General features: G+C 40.2%; 2 non-coding genes across 2 annotated transcripts; both read left to right on the top strand.

The window, feature by feature from the left end:
* Window positions 1-6,030: 6,030 nt before the first annotated feature.
* trnal-caa (transfer RNA leucine (anticodon CAA)) lies at window positions 6,031-6,141 on the top strand. The gene is made up of 2 exons: window positions 6,031-6,068; window positions 6,096-6,141. It is a non-coding gene; the product is annotated as a tRNA-Leu (tRNA).
* Window positions 6,142-15,205: 9,064 nt separating this feature from the next.
* On the top strand, window positions 15,206-15,277 carry trnaa-cgc (transfer RNA alanine (anticodon CGC)). Its single transcript has one exon. It is a non-coding gene; the product is annotated as a tRNA-Ala (tRNA).
* Window positions 15,278-15,913: the final 636 nt, after the last annotated feature.

Below are 15,913 nucleotides of genomic sequence, written 5' to 3'. Positions count from 1 at the left end.
GAAGGTTATGAAGTGGGGAGTAGGGTGATAATAGATTAAACTGCAACTGAAATGTGAAGGCACGTTCTACAGTTTATGCAAGAAAGGGTAATGTTAGGCTTTTATGGGACGGGGGTAATGGCAGCACTTTTGAGGACCGTTGGTACAACAGCAGTGCTCAAGGATTCATTTCTAATATTGAGGACAATGGGTTATATACCCATCGTTCTTACCATAGGCTCAGAGACCTTTTGCTATATAAAAAGACTTCTTTCCACCACTAATTTATTCAGGTTTGGTTCATTTGGGTTTTATCAGTTAAACATTTAATATTGTATGTCAGTTTGTTGATGCCTGTATATCATAGTGATCTGCACACACACCTTTGACTGAATATGGGCTGCCAAACCTCTCCACCAAACTTATGTATCACGGTAGGTACACAAGAAGTTTATTTGTAGTAACAGGGTTGTTGGTGCCAGTAGTCAGATTGGGTCAATTGCAAGGTAAGAACAGCATCACATTAACTGGAGATGATCCAGAGATTAGCATGCAGCTCTGTACACCAGATTAATACCGATTTGCAACTCGCTCGTCTGCTGACTTTAGTCCCCTGCTCAGTAATCACAATGTTCCCAATTGCAATGAGCCCAAGGAAACAGCTGCTGCTCTCTAGAGGACACTACAGGACAGGACTAAGTACAATTCCTGCAATAGACTAAGCAGTTTAGTGCCAAACTAATGGAACACTGAATGCTATGGGACAGTTCCGAATGTAGTAACAGCTTAATACTGAAATAATATCGTAAACACCTCGTGATCTTAAGAATCTGTTGCTGTTAAAAAGTATTATACTAATAAGCTAAAATTGTACTGCAGCCACAACACAGTGGACTTGCAGCTCCTGTCCTGATCATACAGAAAGATGTCATCACTATAACACCTGTTAACAAACATAGCGCCTGCAGTCTGTGAAAGAGAGCTCTGAGGTAAATATTCCTTGCAGGGAAGTGAACTGAAAAACAGGCAAATACATCACTCAGATGAAGAGCAACGACTGTCGCTAAAGAAAGTGAGCGAGGGTACACCTACTGTATAGTAGTTCATCCACAGAAATTCAAACATAAATTTGTGACGCACCAGAGTACCACAAAGCTAGAAGCGTGCCTTCAACTGGAGTATTGTAGCACGACTATTTATAAGTAATATTAACTTATTCCAGGCGTTCATCTGGTTTAAGAATACGAATCGATGCCTTCAAATAGACCTTTAACAGTCCTTTGATGTAGAATTAAGAAAATGGGGAATTATTTGATCCCATTCTCAATCCAGTAGTTTATGGACAGGCGCTCTCAGCGGACTGTGTGCAGGAGTGATGGGTGATGTGGAATTCTATGGGCTCAGTGGGACTCTGGGAGTCAACTCAGGGCTCTGCTGTAGATTCCTGTAGAACCGGTGTGAAATGATAATGTATCGTTGGCTGGTATTATTAATGTAACGTTTACTGGTACGTTTTGGCCAAAACATATTTTCTTTCTTCTTTTTTTCAGCATGGAATAAACCTATTACTTGTTCCTTTGCAGCCTACGCATGCTGACGCAGCTACCCACCTGAACTACAAATTGTATGTTGGCCGTTCTGTTACACTATATTGATGAATCGTACAAGATCATAGGATCTATAAGCCTGAAGACTTGTCTTGTACAGTGACCTGATAAAAATCAAATTAATTACACTAATTTTTATGGAATCCCATTTCAGGTAGTGAGGCTTCCATAGTACACGGATGGAATAGTGGACGGTGGGCTTTTAAATTCTTTTTTTATTTAAACACCAGAAATACAAAAACAAAGACAGAATATGAAATAAGATACAGAAATAGACACTTCACATCCAGAATAATTCACAATTATAAAAGCTGAAACTTATACTTTTTAAATATTTCCATTGTATGTCCTTTTTTACTTAAAAAAGAAACTCTTCTTTAGCTCAGCTGGCAAGGCCTGGGTTCGAGCCAATGCAGTGAGGCACGAACTAGGGTGGGAGCGGCGAGGGCACAAGCCCTGGAACCCGAATCCGTTACAATAACAAAAGGACAGACAATGAAATATGGGTTATTTTGAAGTCCCAAATGTGAGATATTAAGTCGCAACTACGAGATATAAAGTCGGAATTCTGAGGTTTTAAGTCACAATTCTCAGTTACTAAGTCGGAATTCTGAGATACCATAGCGCGTTTTTATTTTTACTCCCTGGCTGAAACGGGCTTCCATAGAAATGGTCAGATTCAGAGCCATTGCAGTTCGTGCTAATTAGAACAACGCCAGTACTGAACCCTCAGCACCGTACTGACTCCTGAGCACAAGATCAGCTGCTCTCCAGCTTTGTTTCGCACAGTTTTGCATTGCTATTGAGCTCAGAGGAGGAGCTGATCTTCAGACAGTCAGATGCGTTATACATTACGTCACTGGCCCTAATCTTACGGTGCTCAACTGCACCATAGTGACCTCAGCGCCACTACTAGTAATGCGTCGCCCCCAGCCAAAATTGCTTAGTAAAAAAAAACGTTTTCTATACTGTCTGTTTAAAAATATTATATCTTTAAAAATGACAAAGGGTTTGTGTGTCGCGCTAAAGTTTCGATTCATTTCGAATGCAAAGAAAAAACATTTTCTTCCAAGAAATCATAAATTTGTCTCATCCTCCATATTATAATTCTCTCTTGTAGTAGTAAAGCATTTTGAGTCAAACCGAACAATATATTAAAGGAACAAGTAATAGGTTTATTCCATGCTGAAAAGAGAAGAGAGAAAACACAACGTTTCAGCTGTGAAACCTTCTTCAGGTTTGTTTTCTCTCTTCTCTTTTCAGCATAGAATAAACCTACAATATTACTTGTTCCTTTGCAGATACGCATGCTGACGTAGCTACCCACTTGAATATATTAAACGTTTCATCTATACGATTAACATAATGTTCTCCTCAATAACTACAGTAAATGACAAAGCCTTAGAGCCACAGAGAAAAACAAATTGCATTTAAAGTAATTTTAAAGGCTCGAGATAACATTGCACTATAAACGCAAATGTCTGTCTTCTTTGTGGCGCTTACTTTTTGTTGCTTTAGCAAATTTCATGCAGTTTATTTCTGACACAAGACATAACAAGCTTGTGTATTTATGACAAAAAAGCAGGGCAACAATTTATATCGGCCTTGAAATTGAAATTGTTAAAAAGTGAGTTAAATGCAGATATAGTAAATATATTTTCTCATATAATGGTGTGTTTTTTTGTCTAAAAATCCTTCATGAATGGTTTAACAGACACTTTGCATAATAAAAAAATATATATTTACGAATTTTAACTTTTTATACAGTAAAGTTTTGTTGTGAACATGAGCCCTGTTTATCGATATCACCAACACAGTTCTGGATTTTATTCTGCCTTCCTATGGACATTGGAATTTTGTGTGTGGTAGCTTATTAGCGCCAGGGAGAAAAATAATATTGTTGGCTTTTAAATGAGAAACCATTTGCGTTTATACAAAATCACAATGTGTTGTCCCAGACATTGGGACATCCTCTGTTTAAACACCTGTCGTTTTCTCTAATATTGGCTCCTGTGCTTCGATCCATTTGAGAGAGAAGACACTGAAAAAGTCTTGTGAAAGTGGATTTTGCACCTGCGCCAGTGCTGTAGTGGTATCATACAGACACCCATACAAATCCACCACACGTTGGAAGCTCTGGAAGGCAACGTAAAATATTGCTCTGTCCGTTGGTGCATTAGGTATGCATGCTACATTTCAACGTAAAATGCAATGTAAAAAGATCAAATTTGATTCAAAACCGATTAATGTAAAAACCGATAAAGCTCATGTTTTTTATCTTGTTTTATCTATATCTATATCTAGTTTTTCAAAGGTCTTAAAAAATGTTTATCGTGATTGTGAAAGTTAGAGAAGGTGTACCAGCGCGTGCCTTTATATCGCCAGCTTCAGTCTCGCCTGTAGCTGCGAGAAGGTTAAAAGCGCACAAGTGATCTGTCTTTCGTCCAAATAATTGCTGGAGCAGCAGGACGTAGAGCACCATCCAGCAGCTGTAGACGATGTTCGAGGAAGAGCTAATTCTGTTTTCAGCACAGGGAGCAAGAATGAGCTCAGTCCGGCTCCCAGCAGAATCCATTCTGGTTTGGTTGCTGTCAGACTGTGCATCTGAGGCTTTTTGGATCGCAACGTGAAAAAAAAAGAACAAAAAACAATTGCTCACATCGTGTTACTTCCACCAGAGGAAGGGAAGATATCACTTTAAAAAAATCAGAACTGAATATTTGGATCCGGGGCCTCATACTTATCAAATTATTAAAATAATAATTATTTAACTATCAGATTGTGTTTCTGCAACATTTCATGCACAGTATGCCGTATTCAACAATAAAACAACAGTCACAACGAGGCCTTTACACCCAGTCTGGGGTATTTTCCCCTTTTATATTTTTGCCACTTTATATCGAACCTGTTATACTCCCAGAAGTGCGCAGTAGCTTCTACTTAATACAAATATACAATTCACCGCTGGTATAAACAGATGTGTGCCATGTCTGCCTTTGTAAGCATTTGTTTAAAAAATAAGTTCACAATATGTTAAAAACACAAAAAGCACAAACTTAATAATACAACGATACAAAATCAAATCCAAATCATAAAGCCAATTAAGTACCTATCCTTTGAAAACAGAAAATGTGACATTTGTATCTACTTTTGAATTACTGTACAAAGCAGACAGAGTAGTCCCTGAATTCAAAGATCAGATCTTGGCCAAAACAAGACAATCAGACGTGAGCTGAATTCGGAACAAGAGCCTCTGCTTCGTCGTTTATTGAGCTTTTGATCAAAGTGAGTGAAAAAAGATCAGCTATTTTAACAAAATATACAAAGGGCACCTTCCTTCAAGCTGGAGTCAAACTGGTGACCTAAGGATTCCCTCTTGTTTCAACTACAGTCCTCCACTCTACCAACTGAGCTATCAACAGATGTCAGGAGCCGCTCTCTGGCACATACTGCCCAATGTACTGAAATGTTCAGGATGATTTAAATCCCAGATCGACATCGTTTCCAACTCGTTTCCTTAGTCTTGTTTACCTTGAATTTAAGCCACAAACCAGGATTCTACTGTATAAACTTCCGGAGATATTACAAAATGTTTGATGGAGCATCAATCATTCCAGGCGGAAATTGACTCCTTTTTCTTTCTCGAGGGATCATATTAAACATTTAATTTGGATCGAGAAGAGGATCACCATGAGACACAAAACAAACAGTTTCATTCTCTTTATTAGAATCTGTATCACAGCTAATGCATGTAAAGCCTTTAGTATGCGAGAGTGAGAGTTCAGTTATGCCAGGGAGTGTGAGAAAAGAGAACTGAAATTTAGTAAATTAATATTTAAATAGAGTGTAAATCTTCAAAGTGTCACTGCAAAATTATTACAGGGGTCTACCAGCTGCCGGACGTACTTGTTTTGGGACTATTTCCAATAAGTACCACATTAGTAGTTGTGTGTCCTTACTGGTATATTTTAAACATTCGGTTATATACAAACGGGACAGAGACACAGTAATAATCCGATTTTAACGTGTCCTGCATTTTAACTTACTGAACAGATAAATTGAAATGTTCTTATTCAGAGCCCCTGCAGTTCGTGCTAATTAGAACCACAACAATACTCCTGAGTCCTGAGCACCACACTGAGCAAAGGTTCAGCTGAACTCTTGACTTTGTTCAGCACGACTTGTTGTTGCAGTTGAGCTCAGAGCTGGAAATGATCTCCATATTCTACCACACTAACTAGTCCTAAACGTAGTACACAGTACACACTTTTTAAAAACAATTTAAAATATTACACAAAGGCTGTAAAGCACACTCTAAATCGATCCGAATATTTGATTTCCGCGATCCGTTTAGGCAACATTAGGCAACGTGGCGCTTCTCCAGCAAAGCATTTCTCAGTTTTGTGAACTACTGGTACTTTTAACACACCAACTTGCGTATCTCGTCAGGATGGCCGAGTGGTTTAAGGCGCCAGACTCAAGGACTCCTGTCTTTCCATTGCTTGGGTGTTCTGGTCTCTGAATAGAGGCGTGGGTTCAAATCCCACTCCTGACAGCTTTTCCCTCTCTTGCATTTTTCCTGTCTTCTTGTGCTCGCTGACAACGACAGAAAGAAGAAAACGGAGAAACCGGCTTGCGGGCACATGAGGGGCAGGGAAAGGCTTCGTGAACACTTCAATGTGATTAGCAGAAAGTCAAATAGGCTTCGATTTCTCCCTTAAGAACTGTTTGGGGTGCCTGTAATCGAGTAAAGATTTACGGTCAAGGTATGCATTCAAAGGTGAAAGACCGAAATATAAATCCAGAAGAAGATGTATTAAAACATATTGTAACGCTTACGGCCGACAGGCACTGTGTAAGAGCCGGCGTACCAGAGCAGGTGATGTCACCGCCCTTCCCTGTGATAGCAGGACTACAGCTACTGGGCTAAAGAGAGATCTTTAGCTCACGGGGCTGGGTCGCTGCAGAGAGACGCGGGAGTCCCGGGTTCGAGCCTCAGTCAGGATGGGGCCGACCTAATGCGGCAAGGGCGCCTGCCTGAGCCCCCGTTGCGTTACAATATCGTTTTCCTTGCGGTTTCCCCTGTATTTCATTAAATGTGGCATTGTGAAATCAGCCTGTAGCCCTACGGAATGCAGCCACTCTCTCGGTGACAGCGGCAGGAGCCGAGAGGATTAAATCAGAGCTCGAACCGAGAGTTAAAAAAATATGGGCAACTAGAACATAGATCATAGAACATTTTTATTAAACTTTCCTATCTGCTCGGCCTTACTGAAGTATTTTAGCTGCATTTTAGCTTCTATTTATATACTTTACAGTAGATAGTGTTTAGTAAGAGAAGAGAGATACAAGCGCTAAACCCCCACAATAACCAAACCTTAACTAAAGCAGGAAGATCAGTTTCTGCTCGAGACAGCCGTTTTCTGAACTGTAAACCTTCAACACTGGCTGGAGACGCTGTGTGTCCGGACTCAGAGGTTGTATAAGAAAAGACTAGGAGAGCTGCAGTCGCGGCTCATTGCTCTGCGCTCCCCGTGCGGATTGCGCGTGTCCTCCCTCCTTCATTACCTTCATACACTCCTCTCAAACCACAGCTAACTCCTGAAATATTTCGGTGAACAGATACTGGGTCTTTCTTTCCGAGATATCATAGGCAGAAACAATAAACACGGTGAAAACAGGAAGGTATTCTGATCGTATAGAGAAATGCGCAAAAATAAATTTCCTAAAATCCAATAAAATCTAGTTACATTCTGATGCTATTCTGATGTATCTGAATAGTTTTGGCACAGTTGTTACAGCAAAGAGGCAAATAAACTTTTTTTTTTAAATTTCATTCGAGCTGTAGTTTTGAAAATGTTTTTTTCAATTCTCTAAATAATACAAACACCCGTTGTAAGCGTCTGACCATTGATATTCTTGAATTACAGTATAAGCCCGTACACACGCTGGCAGGCAGTTCAGCGAATATGATGCCCCTGCAGGGGCCGAATATTAGACAGACGTATACATACAGTCATCGTGTGGAGTTTATTCCTCTTCTGCCGCAGTCTTTGCCTCTTGTCACATTTGCGCTTAATTGTCGATTTTTTGTATAGAACACCGAATATCTTGAGGAAGCCTGTCAAGCGAAGACTGATGGATTATTGAGGTGCAAACACTGGTTCAAAATCAACACCCTCTGCTATTGCCGTTGTTTCTTTGATAATGTCTTCAAATTCATCATCTGACCTTCAGATCGAGGGATATTGAGCATAATACCATACAAATTGTAACTTTCTTTTGATTGCCAGTTTTATTAAAATGCCATCCCCTTTTACAGTTATTTTAGATGTTTGGCAAGGCGTAATATCCCCCCTCTCACCCTCAGCTAAAATATTTTAAAAGTACAACAACATTACATTATATTGAACAGCACTTCGGTTAACATTTATATTCAAATTAAGGTAAATATAAGAAAATATTAAAATAGAACTCCAGCGATCTGTTGTTTTTGCTTGTCAAGTTCTCGAACAATTTTGCATTGTTTTTTAAATTACTTTAGCTGAAGATGCAACGGGAGCATAAGTGAATTCTCCCGCCACTCACTGGAACATATAATTCCATGCGTGAATACTAACTGCTTGCAAGTTGCCGATGTCGGTAATTATTGGAAATTGCCGGTAATGTTGACTCTGGTACTCAATTGTTTACTACTGCAAATATCAAAATAGTTCAGGTTTTGCGGAACAATTAAATTTTTGCGGTGATGATGTTTACTATAGGAAGAAGTGCGTCCCTGGGTGGGATCAAAAAACCCACCTGGGGGTTAAAAGCCGAAAACGCTAACCGATGGCACACAGAAATGCTTGTACCTTGCTTTTTGTCATTTACATACTTTTGGTGAACAAAAAAATTCGCTCGCATTTCATCTTTCGCAAGCTGTATGATTTAAAAAAAAACAAGTTGTTCTGCAAAGGAAATGAATAAACGCATTAAACCAAATCAAGACCTCTTTGAGTGTCCCAAATTACATGTTCTGTAAAACAAGACAGGAAAAAAGAAGGTACCGCTGGAATTCGGATCCAGTATTTCCTCTTTATGAAACAGGTCTTTAACCAGCTTTACCACAGCACTGGCAGAATACTATTCTTATATAGGTGGGTACCCACCCTCAAACCTTTGTTCTCTCGCTATTTTACCTTTGCCTACTGCCCTGTCTCTCTCACACCTGAAGAAGGCTCCACGGGCGAAACGTTGTGTTCTCGTTCTTCTTTTTTTCAGCATGGAATAAACCTATTACCTATTCTTATACAGCCTCTTGGACACACCGCTCTGAGACATCTGAGGTCGATGTGCGCTGAGCCTGGTCGCCGAGCAAAATCATGCTCAAGGGGGGTCGCTTTTATGACGAGGTGGCCGAGTGGTTAAGGCGATGGATTGCTAATCCATTAATCCACGCGTGGGTTCGAATCCCATCCTCGTCGGTTTATGTTTTCGACTTGTGATCCGTTTCTAAGTCGGACTTGCTTTCTTTAGCTACTGTAGTAGAGCAGTAATATTTCTAGCGTTGGCTGAACATGGCTTACAGCAGTAGCTGACAGATATAGTCTCTTAATATTTAGGTTAAATTTATGCTTTGTACTGCTTTCACCTGATATTAATAGTAGTCCTGATGAACAATGTAGGGACATGGCGCATCTTGAAAATGTTCTTGTTAATTTCAGTTTGGAAAAGATGCACTCACCAGAAGCAGAAACTGGTCGTATCTGCAAAATGCGCAATGCAATAGCAATGTCTTGCTATGAGTCCTTACCTGTTACAGGAGGCGCTGTAGGACTTTTTTAGTTTAGAAAAAGCTATCAATTCATCTTACATTTCTACTCCATCAATATTAGCAATGCTATCTTTACTAAGCTCTAAATATAGCTCTAAATAAATGCAAATTTTAAAATACATTTTAAAATAAATGCTATTCCATATGTTGTAACTTTGTGGTATTTAGAAATTTTATCTGTGGATGCAAGGGAAAGTATTATACAACTGTGAAAGAGGCTTGTATTTTAATACAATTTTTGATCAAAAGAAAACCAAAGTCCCTATGATATTACCGTCAATATCCCTTGATATCAACGTTCAGTTGAAAGATTTGAAGAAACTCTCAAACAAGCAACTGCAGTAGCAGAGAGTTTTGATTTAAACCGATGCTTGCAGCTAAATACTCCATTCATCCTTGAAAGAAGCAAAGACAGGGATGTTTTGAGTGTCTCCATGATCCTCTTCTCAATCCAAAAGAAAGGTTTTATATGATCCTGATCCCACTAGAAAAAGGGTCAATTTCAGCCTGCACTGATGTCCCTTCAAACGTTTTATAAGAACTCTGGACGTTTATACAGTGGAAGCCTGGTCCATTTCTTCTTCTGAACGAGACTATGGGAGTGAGTATTTTGATGTCGAACTGGGATTTAAATAGAGGAACACTACACTACATTGGGCTACACGTGTGACAAAGCGTTTACTTTCTGACTTCTCGATAGCTCAATTGCTAGATCTTAAGATTGTAGATAAAAACAGTGGGCATTTCTTATGTCCCTGGTTTGAATCCAGCTCGAAGGATGGTGTTTTCGTGTTCCTTAATCAAAAAGTGAAAATTGCGAATTTGTCTTTCACTTTGATGTTCACCCGAAAGCTCAGTATACAAAGAAGTAAAGGCTCCTGTTCTGGATAAACCTCACGTCTGATTGTTTTGCTTAGACCTTTAAAATGTACACTGTGGACTGTTTGCTCTTCCTAACACAATTAAAAAGCCGCCGACAAACTTAACGATCGGGAGTTTAGTTCAGTGATAGCGCGCACTTAAGACGCTCCGTTATCTATCGCCGGCATCTATTCTTTTTAAACGCGATATTTTTTATTCTTCGTGTGTGAATTTCAGGGAGACTCATAAACCCTTTGTCTGTTTTAAAGATACATTATTTTAAACCAGACATAATGAAAGACGTAGTAATTAGACACACGTACAAAACACATGAATCTAATTGAGAAAATTTTGACCGGGGCGATGTATTTCTAGTAGCGGCTCTGAACTCAATGTGGTGCTGTATAGGATTGCAATACAAAGCCAATGGCACATTGGATAACGTGTCTGATTACGGATCAGAAGACTTTAGATTTCTACTCCTTCCTGGTTCGTGAAGAAGCTTTTAAACCACACTACTCAACACTGACATCGAAGTGTGTGCGGTCCTACACAACCTTACTATCGACTGGATGAGTCTTCTGTTCAATCTCCGATTCTTTCCGCACATTCCTGCTATTTCACCACCGTTATTGTAGGATAACAGCCACAGACACGAGAAGATATACTATTCCGAACAAATGTCTTAAAAAATCACGTTGAAAAAGGTGACAATACGTTTTTGTTTCTTTAACGTAACCTAACTTTTGCCTGTAAAGTTCACATTATTTTCTGTAGCCGCAAATCCCCAATATTTCAGCTGTCTCCTGAGAAACACAAGCGTGGAGACAAATCATATTAAATAACACAACACATCTATTAATTTAACACCCAGATGTGACAGAACACATGTAAGACTTACACACAGCTTTTAATATGCTCTAGTGAATTTGCAGGTGTCCTGGGGAGGGAAGAGAACTGATATTAAGGAAATACATATTTAAAGGGGATGTAAGTCTTAAATGTGTTTTGTCACATCTGGGTGTTAACTGAATAATTTTTTAGCATTATTTATTGTGTTTTGACTCTATACTTGCGTTTCTCAGGAGACAGCAGAAATATTGATGTTTACATTTCAATTCACATTCCCGGTGATATTGACTGAGGTAATGCAGAAGCATGTTCTCTATAACAATAAACGGTGCGAGAAGACAGGAAGAAAGGCACCGCTATGATTTGAACCCAGGATCTCCTGTTTACTAGACAGGCGCTTTAACCAACTAAGCCACGGCGCCGGCAGAATCCACCTCTTTTACTGCGACTTGGACACACCGCTCTGAGACACCTGCGTTCAGTAAGCGCTGAGTCGGCTGGCTGAGCACGTTGCCTCATTTACATTCAATAGGAGCCCCGACACCAAGAGAAACGTATAGAAATGGGTTTTATCCGGCACTTTTCATGTCCAATGCGCTTGACATCTCCCACGGGCGACAAAGTTCATTTACGACACCTTTCTTTCTTTCTTCTTTCAGCAGGAGTACAATAATGGCAAAAACATGTTTGGAGTTCGGCATTTCATTTAGTCTGCGGAAACATCGTATCGGAATGAACTGCCTGAGATAAAAGAGTAATTGCGGCTTCAGATCGTTTTTACAGAGCATTGCGTTGTTCTGCTCATGCTGACTACACGCTTTAGATATGTCATTTACTGCAAGCGTTGCTTTTCCAGGTTTTTCTGAAATTCCTCGCATTTGAGCCAGCACTAAAACATTTCATTCCCGTCGCTGAATACATCGTGGAAACGGTATTTGCAACGGAATGCTGTCACACATGAAACCTTTTCGTTATTCGGTTCTGAAGTTTGAAAATGAAAATAAAACGGGGTCACTTCATAGGCTTGAAAGAAGTCCAAGCAGCATAAAAACCCGCAAATTCTTACAAAGGCTGCACCTTTCTTCTGCTGCTTTTATAAATCAGCCTTAAACATTTGAATGCATACCTTACTGCTGCTAACCACATTCACGTGTTTACGAAGCTTTTTTCTGTCCGTTATGTTTTTGCTAAGCAGTTTCTCAGTTTTCCTCGTACTGTGATTGTCAGCGAGCACAACAAGACTGAAACAGTGTAAAGGCAGGTAAAAAAGTCAGGGTAAAACGCCTGATTGTCGGGAGTGTGATTTGAACCCGTGCCTCTATTTGGAGAGCGAAACACAAAGCTTATAAGACACGAATCTGTAAATTTGCTGTTTTAAACCGCTCAACTATCCTGAAGAAATGGGGGCGGATTGTATCAGTCACATCCGATTTTCCGTAAATTTAGGACGATTGATACAACTGGACGAACAATTTGTGGCGTTTAGCATGACATGGAAAACGGCACCGGAGCGTTCGGGTCCGGACTACAAGACTCAGAAACAGTTTTTACCCCCGCACTATCAAACTATTAAACTCCCAGCCTCTCTCACTCTCTCCTCACCTCTCACCTATGATCTGAACCTCACAGTGCCTTCTTTCTTACCAAAAACCCAAACACACATTGAAAATCTACCTCTACCATACATGTCAAAAGCTCACTCCCCATCATTTCTATCCCTTTATTTCATTCTTTTGATGCATGTTTTTGCACATAACCTGTTACCTTTTTGTTGTTTTGCACACTGCCCGTTGTTGTTTTTTGCACATCGGCTGTTGTCTTTCTTTTGTTATACAATTGTATTGTTGTTGTGTTTTTTTCTTTGTACTACTTATGTCCGAGAGCTAGCTAAATAGCATTTCGTTATACCATATACCTGCGTATGAGTATAATGACAATAAACTTGAACTTGAACTTGACATAGTCTTGCAGGCAGTATATTATTTTATATTATTTTATTTACTTGTTTAAAAAAACACGGTCTTCTCGTTCCTAAGTCAGATTCTTAGTGCTTTAGTTACTTCCAACCTGGACCGACAGCTCACCGGATCTGTTTGTGATCAGACCATGGAGTGGGGGGCTGTACCAAGTGCACGTTCCTTCCCAATGCTGAGGCGATCATTCGGAAGATGGGTGTGAAGAGAGACAAGCTTTGTTGACTAAAAATCAAGGCAGGATATGCACTAATCACTGGCAACAGTTATGTTCTCTTACTATTGAGACTCACACACTGCTAGTTTTTTTGAAGACTTTGAAACAGGCACAGGTGGGGTTTGAAACCACAGCCTTTGGTTTACAAGGCCGACACCTTACCACTTGGCCAAGGCACCTTAAAGCAAATGTAGGAATAATGTTGTTCAAATTATTTTTTTTCTGAATCTGGTTTACATCGCCTGGAGGCAGCAACAACAATAAAAGGGATACTTAACAAGGAGATACGCTGTAGCAGTGTGACTCCAACAGATGCTCCTGAAGAGGCTCAAGGTTTAAGCCAGCTCCTAAGAGCGCTCGGCCGTGTTACTTTCAACAGCGGCTCTTCAGCTCTCTTTTGACCTAGTGGTTTTATAACGTGTGGAAACGACCGCAACTTCGTTTTCTGAGATGCTTTCTCTCACGTGGTGAAATCTCGACCTCTTTGGCATCTCTGGCTTTTGTTCTTCTGTAGAGCAGGCTTTCACACCTCTGCTTATAGTGCCCTTGAAGTCATTTTATTTTGAAGACGCATTCCCTAACGATCTCTCCTGTTTTAGAAATGTTTCATAAGGCGTGTTTGATTCAATGGACAAACAGTATACTAATTGTACAATGCAGATCTATGCGGCATTCGTACTGTCTTTGACTGGGATTCTGAAATACTTCTTGAAAAGGTATTCAGATTTTCTTGAACCTATAATAAAAACACAGACCTGAAACTCCCTAGCTTCCAATCTCTGATGTTGCTGTCCTTAAACTCGGACGTGATGTTCTGCAGACGTGCAGTGTGCCTTTACTCTCGTTGTTTTCAAAACGACCTCCATTGTCGGGCGCAGTTAAAGTGGAACTGGCCTGACTGCACAGGAAAGTACGGAATGATAAAATGTTTCTACGGCTCAAAATGTCCCCGTAGACCCTCGTCATGTCTCTGTGAGGAACGGGCAGGTAGAGAGGTTTAACAGATGCTCATGATGTTTCACACGGGTGTTACCTGTTGTAGTGTTTCAAAAGATGTGTTAGCGGACCACAGATTATCTTGAAAAGATTTGGGTTTGCACTGGCTGGGATTCAAACCTGACTCAATTATTTGGAAGGCGCCTGTACCACCAACGCACTTCCGAGAAGCACCTGCAAATTATCACACTCCTCTCTCTCACCTACAAAGTTATGGAGACACAGACGTCCAATGAAAGCTCAAGGCTCCACTCAAGGCTTTATTCACTCAAGGCTCCACTCTTTTGTTGTGATGTCATTTTAATTAATATTAGCTTTGATAGGGTGTCATTTTTGCCTCTAAAAAGGTAAAGTCTGCTCCTTTCTTCCTGGTATAGAAAGAACGTGTTCCATCTTTGTTTAAAAACACCACTAAAAGTAAATTATTCAGCTCTACCGCCTGTGTGCATTGACAAGACACCTCAAAAGGACATATTAAATAAGAACACGATCCTTCCTGTTACCATTCCTGTGGTTGGGGCGTCGTTTCACCCTTTTACATTAAATCATCAGCACTGCTGTTTTTCTATGCATAGTTTAATCAAGAGCACTTAAAAGATGCAAAAAGCTTACAAATAAAATAGAATTGAAAGACAGTCGAGTAAGGAGGTAGAAAAAAAGCACTCCCCCGTCTGGGAATCAACCACCGTCGCCCATGTAACTGGATGTAAAAATAACAGATTAATTTGTGCACAGTCTCTTGAAGCTTCGATGCCATTATTTTTCCTTCCTTATTTTTTCATTCCTATGAATTTACTCTGTAGTAGAAGAAACGCGAAAGTGGGAAACTGCAGGCATTCTTCATGAGTGGTGTGATCAGTGAGCATTAGCACATCTCTTAGTCTGTTCCGTAAACTTTTTCATCGGGGATGTAGCTCAGTGGTAGAGCGCATGCTTCGCATGTATGAGGTCCCGGGTTCAATCCCTGGCATCTCCAGGTGCTTTATATTACAGTACTCACATCGCAATCTTCTGGTGAGTGAGAACTCTTTGCTTGTGTTCAGAGAGAGCCAGGTTTACACAAATAAATGCAGGCACACTCGACGTGCTGCAGAGTTGCGCTGCTGTTTTAAATGTACCTCTTTTAGTTCTGTTAAATCCTAAATTATTTGAACTAATAATTTAGTTCAAATTCAGGAAATCCTGAGATTGCTTCACACTTGTCATGGCTGTTGCAGAAAACACCTGTTGAATCTCACCCGGGATTTCCTGAGAGATCATTCAGCGAGCGAAAACTCCTTCTGAACTCCGCATTAAACTGAAAGCTTCAGGAACTCCTCACTGCGTGTCCTGTACTGTTACGGAGTAAAATGAAAACGGAGAAACCGGCTTGCGGGCACATGAGGGGCAGGGAAAGGCTTCGTGAACACTTCAATGTGATTAGCAGAAAGTCAAATAGGCTTCGATTTCTCCCTTAAGAACTGTTTGGGGTGCCTGTAATCGAGTAAAGATTTACGGTCAAGGTATGCATTCAAAGGTGAAAGACCGAAATATAAATCCAGAAGAAGATGTATTAAAACATATTGTAACGCTTACGGCCGACAGGCACTGTGTAAGAGCCGGCGTACCAGAG

Source organism: Lepisosteus platostomus, chromosome 5 (assembly GCF_059453375.1).
Source record: "Lepisosteus platostomus isolate fLepPlt1 chromosome 5, fLepPlt1.hap1, whole genome shotgun sequence".
Classification (NCBI taxonomy): domain Eukaryota; kingdom Metazoa; phylum Chordata; class Actinopteri; order Semionotiformes; family Lepisosteidae; genus Lepisosteus; species Lepisosteus platostomus.
Note: the sequence above shows the minus strand (reverse complement) of the source record. Positions and strands in the feature narration are given on the sequence as shown.